The 10,179-nt window shown below is 44.9% G+C and overlaps 1 non-coding gene across 1 annotated transcript; it reads right to left on the bottom strand.

Moving 5' to 3' along the window:
* Positions 1 to 6,849: 6,849 nt before the first annotated feature.
* TRNAK-CUU (transfer RNA lysine (anticodon CUU)) lies at positions 6,850 to 6,922 on the bottom strand. Its single transcript has one exon. It is a non-coding gene; the product is annotated as a tRNA-Lys (tRNA).
* Positions 6,923 to 10,179: the final 3,257 nt, after the last annotated feature.

Raw genomic sequence — 10,179 nt, 5'->3', positions numbered from 1 at the left:
AACACCAGAGGTTTGTGTCCAAAAAGGAGACAGAAGAGTCCTTCAACTTTATTAAAATAAAAGGAGATAGTCCACTGGGGCATACACCCACAGGTGTGGAGAGGCAGTTAAGCAGTAGAGCAGAAAGTACTGGGGAGTTGATAACTGGTGGAGATACCTTGGCTTTGGTAGGCCAGAAGCCACGGGAACTTCAAGCAGAAATCTGAGAGAGAATGGAAAAGGAATGCTGTGGTTTGTTTTAAGGTAGTGGAGTGAGACTGCACTTGCAAGGATTGTAGTTAAGCAGTATTGATAAGAAACATGAACAATGTGGTTATTGCTTGGCTGTACAAAATTCTATTCAAAGCTGTAAGGCTATAGAAACTGAGCTCTGAAATCAATAAATCGACTTCAGCATTGGCATTCCCTGGAGTCCTGTCCCTCCATTGCTGACACGCAGACTTTTCTCTCCTTTCTTGGTTTCAGAGGGTACAGACTCCTTTTATCCTAACTCCTGGCTGCTTATTGCCCGCTTCCTTAGCCCATTGGCTGAGGTACTAGGAAAGTACAGCCTTCCTGAACCACCTACCACATATTCCCCCTTTGAACCTGTCACTTTACCCCAAAGTTCAGAATTTCAGGCTTGTGCAGACCCTTGTCTGTTTCAGGAGACAAGCTTCTCCGGCTCTGTAAAAAAGTAGAGACATTAAGTTACCCAAAGTTACCAGAGACATTAAGACCCATTTCAAAGATGACTACACCCATACTTTCATGAATCAAATTGTTTGTAAAGACATTAGCTTTCCTCTCATTCTTTTGACCTTTTGCCATTTTCCCTGTAATGTTGAAACTGTCATTAGTGGGAGTCCCTGCACTAGCCAAAGGTGACAACCTCCAACTGACTCCGGTCAGCTGTACACCCTAAAACCTCTGACTGCCACCCCCACAGGTGGTTTCTGCACAGGAAAGAATTTCTTCCACATGTTCAGATGGAAATTGCTGCTGAAGGGTTTCTGCCTGTTGCCTCTTGCCCCACTGCTGGGCAGTGCTGAGCAGGGTCTGGCTCCAGCCTCTTGGCACTCCTTCTTTAGATATTCACCCAGAGACAGCAAGTGCTCCTGCAGAGCTTCTGAGGCAGCTGGGTCTGAGGAGAAAGGGTCTTGCAAAAAAGATCACAAGGCAAAGACATCATTGTCCTTCACACATGGTGAAAGCCAGGCTGCCTCCAACAGGATGCATTCCTCCACTTGCTTAACAGCAAAGCTTACTATACAAGACAAAAATGCTGGCTACTCCTCACGTCCCTAGCTCAGATTCCCTGTAAAATTGAGTTGCAGCATTGCTGAGACTGTAGAAGGGAAGAGGAGCAGGGAAAATGAATGGATCCAGTGTGGCCTGGTTTGGAGTGTTACAGGTAGGTGATATGATGATTTGCTTTCACAATTAAGGGATGAATATTATGTGTATGTTAAGAGAAGTTTTGTTGATGTATAGTTATGTTATTGTAGTTTGTTGTTTGGACATAATCTGTTCTCCCCATAGTCCCTTTCCCCACCCCTATACTGTTGCCACCAGACAGCCTTAGTTGTCAGAGACATATGGAGGAAGGGCACCTGTGCACATGTGCCGCTGGCATGGGCAGTTGGGAATCAGGAAGGCTTGTTACTAGGAGGTGCAGCATGACAACACCTGACCTCCAATCAAGTTACAAGAAAGTGGTCTCCAGCAATGGACAGCAAAGGAGAGTTGACGGACTTTGGAAGAGGCCGGGTTGGCTGATGCAACACCAGGGGTATAAAAGGCAGAGCATCTGTTTTGTAGATGAGCACATGGCAGTTGGTCACACACTCCCAGAGTGCTGCCCTTTTTCCTTATTCAGTCCTTTGTTGCATTTGTTAAAGTCTAATAAACCTTCTAAAATTTTAAAAGTGAGGGGCCATTTCCCAGAGGAGGAAGCACAAGCAAGGCCTTAGAAGTAAACTGTTTATTGATGGAACAAGTGCTGGAGTTTGCCATCCAGAGGGTCTTCAGCTCTTCTGCCACACACCTTGCTCACTTCAGATGAGTTTTGGGTTCACTGATATGAGCCATGCTCTGGTCTGAGCAGGGGGCTTGGGACCCTCTGGAGAGACGGGCTGTCAAGAAAACTGTGGGTCCACAGAGGGGAGAGTGTCCTCAGCAGCACAGCTCTATTCTCCGCCTTGGGATGTGGCTAGGTTTGGGACAGGTCATTGAAAATTCTCTTCAGGGGTAAGTACAGGCAGACACTTAGAAATCTGCCCTAATACAGAGGGAATGGTCTGTTTTGCTCTGGTCGTTGTATCTGAAGTGTTGCCTGAGGTTGCTGGATTCTCTTCTCTCACCAAGCTCTCCTTTACCATTGCAGGATCCTCAGACTCCATGGCTTTTGTACAGCCAGTCTCTTCTGCTTGGAGCTGTGGTCCTCAGGGAGGTGGCTTTAGTACCACACTCATTTCCTGTTTGGATGCTCCAGGGAATCCTGGCTGCATCTGTCTGTTGGAGACCTTACCCTTGGAAAACTCCAGGATTTTGGTGTACTTGCAGCTGGAGACTCCTTCAAACCTCTGGCCTGGTTGAGGTGCATGCTTGCCAATTAACTGTTTGCAGAGGTGCTGTGTGTACTGTGCTGTGCTGTCATGGTACACCACTCTTGAGCAGGCACTAGCTGAGGTACATTTGCATCTGCTTCTATGAGCTCACAATAGTCCATAAATCTCCTCACCTCTTGGCCAGATGCCAGTCACTTTGGGAAAAGATTGTAAAAAGTGACTTTCTGGAGAAACTTTTGAGATAGCCCCATGGAAAGAAGACACATCTATTGGAAGAAGACCACAAAGACGTTGTTCCTTCTGTTGATAGCTATTCTATGTCCCCTCTTTTTCTCTCTCTGTCTTTACCTTGTTTCCTTTACCTCTCCCCTCTATTGCATACCTGTGTTGCTAGCACAAAATAAAAGTGCACTGCAGTGAGTAAACTGAAGTCCCTTGCTGTGTGTCTTTTGCACTCTGAGATCAAACAAACCATCACGACTTCCACCTATATTAGTGGATTGTGACAAGGTGGTACCAGCAATTAAAACTACTGCCAGCGTGGTATGCAAAACTGTTAGAACTAATCATGTTTGTTATCCCCAGTATGGGATAGTAAATAGCATCAACTCAGACTGAAGGACCCATTTCACATCAAAAATTCTACAGCAGGTGGTCCAAGCTCTAGGTATGGAATGGGAATTGCACACTCCATGGCATCCACGAAGTTTGGAGTGGGTTGAAAGGATTAATCAAATTCTCAAGAGAACTCTGACTAAACTAATGATTCAAACCCAAATGTCATGAGTCAAGTGCCTACCCCTAACCTTGTTGAGAATCAGAACGCAACCCAGGTCAGACTTAGGATATATTTCTTGACATTGTCTTCCCTTTCTTTGTAAGTGGCAATACTATTTTGTGAAATCAGAAAACGTAAACCAAACATTGTTTCATTTGGTGAAACTCCTATCTATAACACAAGCTCTAGAACTGCAGCAAAAGAGAAGAATTCCTCAGACTGCTACCCTAGATTTCAAAATTCATAATGTCAATCCTGAAAACTGGGGAATAGTTAAATAATGGAAAGACCAACCTTTAACCCCACAATGGGAGGGTCCCTTTCAGGTGTTGCTTGACCAAATCAACTGTATGAACTTCAGAACATGGATGTACCCATGTTAAGAGGGTAAAAGGACCAATAGAAGAATGAGACAACTGGAGAACTATCCCTTCAACAGAAGGACTGGAAATTACTCTAAAGAGAAGCATGTGGGTGTAATAGGGCAAGTAAAAGACCAAACAACCATCCATCAGTCTTACCTAAAATGGGGTTCCAAAATGATTAGTAAGGAATGCCTCTGGAGAACTAAAAAAAATATTTATTAACAAAATAGGGAAAACCCCCTGAAAAAGATAAATAGCTTCAAATAGAAGTTCTGTGTGGTGGATCCCTGAAAAGCCTACACAATATTGGGCCCCAGAGAACAAACATAATTGTAAATATAATAAAGAAATTAAGCTCTTTTTGTGCAACAGTACTAAGAAAAATCCCTATTCAGGAATCCCCAAAATATCAAAATTCTGGGAAAATATAAATAATCAATGTTGTTACAATTATTGGACAGCACCTGATGGCCTATTCTAGATATGTGGAAAAAGAGCTTATCCCAAACTCCCTCCCTGATGGAAAGGAAATTGTACCCTAAAAATTATACAGCCAGGATTGTTCCTCTTACTGAATCCAGATGGAAATAACCTGGGGGTACCAATGTATGATACTTCAAAAAAAAACCCAAAAAACAAAAAAAGAGTGCAAATTAGAATTGGAGGATACCAAAAGTGAGGAAATGATGAATGGCCTCCTGAGTGAATAATACAAGCATATAAACCTGCCACCTGGGCCCAGGATAGAAGTTAGGTATATCAAACTACAATCTACATGCTGAACCATATTATATGACTCCAAGCAATATTAGAGATTATAACTAACAAAACAGCCTGAGCCTTAGATTAATACCTATTCAACAAAGACAAACTAGAGCTTCAGTCTATCAAAATCAATTGGCTTTAGACTATTTGTGAGCAGAAGAAGGTGTGTGAAAAATTAACTCATCTGACTGTTGTTTAAAAATTGATGATAACGGAGCTGCAGTTTTAAATATAAACGAGGACATTCAGAAAATAGCCCATATACCAGTCCAAAAGCGGGAATTCTATAATGAATAAAGGATAGTGAGAAGATTTTTTTAGAATAACCTAATAGAAACAGGTAGGATTTATAATGCTATGTGGAATAACAAGTTTAATTTTTCTTCCATGTTTAATTCCATGTCTTATTTGACTGATTACTTATGTGGTTCAAAATATGCAACTAATAACAATGCTCGCCAATTCCCAGTCAGGAACCTCAAGAGGAATGCAGAAAGTTAAAGAAAACAAAAGATGTTAAAAATTTAAAGTAGGCACGTATGATCTATTAAAGGTATCGGTGTGTCAAGAGTACAGAAGTTCAAAACCTGTAGCTCAAGCCAAATAAAAGGGGGAAATTATTATAGATATCAATATAATATTGGCTTTTGCATTCATGAATTAGCTTTTTGCATCACATGTATTTTGATATGGTACAATTTATACTTACTTTTAACTGCTTTTAAATAGCATAAACTGTCAATTTATGTATACACTGTATAGTTTATATGAATAGTAGTGTGATAAATACAGCGTAGGCTTTAGCAAAATGTTAAAATAGAGACTAAAATACCTCTATGTAACTAACTTAGAGAATAGTGTAAAGCAATTACTTTTTGTACATCAGCAGACTGGCCTCTCCAAGTGATAACAAAACAGTGACAGAAACCAGAGCATAAGAATCTGGGAAGCATTTATCAATTCCTCGTTATCAAGGAGTGTGGAACAACATGATAGGAACACAGGAAGAAATAAAATATACTGACCTAACCTACAGATGTCCTGCAGACAAGTCAGAAGTTAAAATCAAACAAGAGTTCATAGAACATCAAAAACTCAAAGGAATGTTTGAATAATGTATAAACTCATTAATATGCATGTACCTCCAACAATGTAACCATATATAGAAAATGATGTTTTACATTAAAGGTGTGCTCTTTGGCTAGTCCCCAAAAACACCCCAGCATTGGATATGTTTGTCCCTAATTTTATCCTGTATTAAACTTTTAAAATTCTAAATAAAATTCTGAATGGACTTTGTTTTTCACAACCCTGACCTAAAAAGTGGCATGAGTTAACTAACTGCTACCAAATGGTGCTGTTTGGCCACTGAAAAATCAAAACCTAGACATTAACCTGGCAAAATTGGAATCCAGTCAATAAAATGCAGTGATATAGTGAAAGACTAGATGAAGAGCAAACTTAAGATCATTAGAAGGAGCAACTGCCATCTGTAAAGTTAATAAGGCTAATTACTCCAGGCAGAAAAGCCTGCTGCCCTGAAAGAAAGCAGTGAAAATACTTAAAACACTGTTTTCACTGAACATAGAATCAATTACCAAAAAACCCCACAGAAAAACTGTGGTGCAGAACATGAAAACTAAAACTCTAGCTAAATAATAATAATGTAAAGTAATGTTGGGGGTTGGTTCTTTCCCTTTTCCCTCTGTGGAATTCTCCCCATTGTCATGCTAAGATACCTGTTGACTGGGCCCTGGTGACAAAGGGGGGGGGGGGGGGGGGGGGGGGGGCGGGGAGAGAGAGAGGAGGGAAACCCCGGGAGATTCAAACAGCCAGAAGAGGAAGCAGAAGGCTGGGCCTCGGCCCATTTCCCCTGCGGAGTTCAGAGGAGAAGGACGATCGCCGCTTCTGACCCCCCTCTGCCCCATCCCAGCATCAGGAGTCATCCTCACTGCTGTCGGACCCTGCCCTGCTGCCTTCTCGCTTTATCCAGCACTCTGCTGAGCACTGGGACCAATACCATAAACAGAAAGCTCTCTCCATCTCTCCCCCTGGGACAGCGCTGCCATCACCCCCAGCCCTCCTACAGCTCTGCGGGACCTGCCCGCCCCCAGCACTGGGAACTGCAGCTCAGGGAAAAGGTGCCTGCAGCCAGAAAGGGACTGGGACTGAGTTACTGTTCTGTTTGTGGGTAATTTCATAGCTGTTGTTCTTGTTTGTCTTATTAGATATACTAGTAAAGAACTGTTATTCCTACGTCCATATCTTTGCCTGAGACCTCCCTTAATTTCAAAATCATAATACTCAGAAGGATCACATTTTTTCTCAGTCCAAAGGGAAGCTTCTGCTTTCTTTAGCAAACACCTGTCTTTCAAACCAGTACAGATTTTGGTGCCCAATGTGAGGCTCAAACCCACAACCCTGAGATTAAGAGTCTCATGCTCTACCAACTGAGCCAGCCGGGTCAGACATGCTAGAACTCCAGTACGAGCTGGAGTCCAAGGCAGCAAAGTGGTACGCCACCATTGACATTGCCAATGCATTTTTCTCCATTCCTCTGGCAGCAGAGTGCAGGCCTCAGTTTGCTTTCACCCAGAGGGGCATGCAGTACACCTGGAACCAACTGCCCCAGGGGTGGAAACACAGCCCCACCATCTGCCATGGACTGATCCAGGCTTCACTGGAAAAGGGTGAAGCTCCAGAACATCTGCAATACATTGATGACATCATTGTGTGGGGGAACACGGCAATGGAAGTATCTGAGAAAGGAGAAAAGATCATCCAGATTCTGCTGGGAGCCGGTTTCGCCATCAAGAGGAGCAAAGTCAAAGGTCCTGCCCGAGAGATCCAGTTCCTGGGAGTAAAGTGGCAAGACGGGCGGCGCCAAATCCCCACTGAGGTCATCAATAAGATCACCGCGATGTCTCCACCAACCAACAAGAAAGAAACACAAGCTTTCCTAGGTGCCATAGGCTTTTGGAGAATGCACATTCCTGAGTACAGCCAGATCGTGAGCCCTCTCTACCTGGTCACCCGGAAGAAGAATGATTTCCACTGGGGCTCTGAGCAGCAGCAAGCCTTCGCCCAGATCAAGCAGGAAATCGCTCATGCGGTAGCCCTCAGCCCAGTCAGGACGAGACCAGAGGTGAAAAATGTGCTTTACTCTGCAGCCGGGAACAAGGGCTTGTCCTGGAGCCTTGGGCAGAAGGTACCTGGTGAGACCCGAGGCCGACCTCTGGAATTCTGGAGCCGAAGTTACAGAGGGTCTGAAACCAACTACACCCCAACAGAGAAGGAGATCTTGGCTGCTTATGAAGGAGTTCAAGCTGCCTGAGAGGTCACTGGCACAGAAGCACAGCTCCTCCTGGCACCCCGACTACCAGTGCTGGGGTGGATGTTTAAAGGGAAGGTCCCCTCTACCCACCACGCCACCGATGCCACATGGAGCAAGTGGATTGCCCTCATCACACAGCGCACCCGTATCGGAAACCCAAATCGCCCTGGGATTTTGGAAATAATTACAAACTGGCCAGAAGGTGAAAATTTTAGTCTTGCCAATAAAAAGGAGCAAAAACAAATGACCCTGGCTGATAAAGCACCACCATACAACCAACTGCCAGCAGATGAAACTCGCTACACTCTTTTCACTGATAGTTCCTGTCGCATCATGGGGATGAACCCAAAGTGAAAGAAACAGCCATATGGAGCCCCACCCAAGTTGCACAAGCTACCGAAGAAGGTGGATCAAGTCAACTTGCTGAACTCAAAGATGTTCAGCTGGCCCTGGACATTGCTGAAAGAGAGAAGTGGCCAAAACTTTACCTTTACACTGATTCATAGATGGTAGCCAATGCTCTGTGGTGTTGGCTGGAAAGATGGAAAAAGGCTAACTGGCAACATAAGGAAAAACCAATCTGGGCTGCTGATGAGTGGAAAGACATTGCCAGTCGGGTAGAGAAGCTACCCGTAAAGGTCCGTCATGTAGATGCCCATGTCCCCAAGAGGCGGGCTAATGAGGAGCACCGACACAATGAGCAAGTAGATCAGGCTGCAAGGATAGAGGTGTCACAGATAGACTTAGACTAGCAACACAAGGGAGAGTTGCTCCTGGCTCAATGGGCCCATGATGCCTCAAGTCATCAAAGCAAAGATGGTACCTATAACTGGGCATGAGACCGAGGGGTGAATCTAACCATAGACAGTATTTCCCAAGTTATCCATGACTGTAAAACGTGTGCTGACATCAAGCAAGCCAAGTGAGTAAAGCCCCTCTGGTATGGGGGGCAGTGGTCCAAATATAAGTATGGGGAGGCCTGGCAGATTGACTACATCACACTGCCTCAGACACACCAAGGCAAGCGCTACGTGCTGACCATGGTGGAAGCCACCTCTGGATGGTTGGAAACCTACCCTGTGCCTCATGCCACTGCCCGCAACACCATCCTGGGCCTGAAAAAGCAAGTCCTTTGGAGACATGGTACCCCTGAGAGAATTGAGTCAGACAATGGGACTCATTTCAAGAACAGCCTCATAAGCACCTGGGCCAGAGAACACGGCATCGAGTGGGTGCACCACATTCCTTATCACGCACCAGCGGCTGGGAAAGTGGAACGGTGCAATGGGCTGCTTAAAACCACCTTGAAAGCACTGGGTGGGGTGACTTTCAAGAACTGGGAGGTTAATCTACCAAAGGCCACATGGTTAGTGAACACCCGAGGTTCCACTAATCAAACAGGCCCTGACCAGTCTGAGCCTTTGAAAACACCAAATGGAGATAAGGTTCCAGTGGTGCACATGAGAAGTATGCTAGGAAAAACTGTTTGGGTGAACTCTGCCTCCAGCAAAGACAATCCAATTCGTGGGGTGGTCTTTGCTCAAGGGCCAGGTTGTACCTGGTAGGTGATGCAAAGGGATGGAAAGACCAGATGCATACCCCAAGGAAACCTTGTTTTAGGGTGAACTACCTACACTACTGTGCCTGTATCTGTAACTGTATGGATGTCTATAATTTGAAGATTTTTAATTTGATTTGGCATGATGGTAGGGGAAAATTCGGGGTGGATAATGTTGGGGGTTGATTCTCTCCCTTTTCCCTCTGTGGAATTTTCCCCATTGTCATGCTAAGATACCTGTTGACTGGGCCCTGGTGGCAAGGGGGAGGGGAGAGAAGAGGGAAACCCCGCAAAATTCAAACAGCCAGAAGAGGAAACGGAAGGCACTGGCTCGGCCCATTTCCCCCGCGGAGTTCAGACGAGAAGGACGATCACTGCCTCTGTCCCATCCCTGCCATCCAGCGCCAGGAGCCATCCTCACTGCTGTCGGACCTGCACTGCTGCCTTCTCGCTGTAACCTGCCATCATTCAGCACTCTGCTGAGCACTGGGACCAATACCATAAACAGAAAGCTCTCTCCATCTCTCTCTCCCACGTGAGACAGCGCTACCATCACCCCCAGCCCTCCTGCAGCTCTGCAGGACCTGCCTGCCCCCAGCACCGGGAACTGCAGCTCAGGGAAAAGGTGCCTGCAGCCAGAAAGGACTGGGACTGAGTTACTGTTCTGTTTGTGGGTAATTTCATAGCTGTTGTTTTTTGTTTGTTCGTCTTGTTAGATATATTAGTAAAGAACTGTTATTCCTATCTCCGTATCTTTGCCTGAGAGCTCCCTTAATTCCAAAATTGTAATAATTTGTAGGGAGGAGGGATCACACTCTTCATTTCAGAGG

The sequence above is a fragment of the Cinclus cinclus genome, chromosome 18, assembly GCF_963662255.1.
Source record: "Cinclus cinclus chromosome 18, bCinCin1.1, whole genome shotgun sequence".
Lineage (NCBI taxonomy): Eukaryota > Metazoa > Chordata > Aves > Passeriformes > Cinclidae > Cinclus > Cinclus cinclus.
This window is presented reverse-complemented; position numbering and strand designations above follow the sequence as displayed.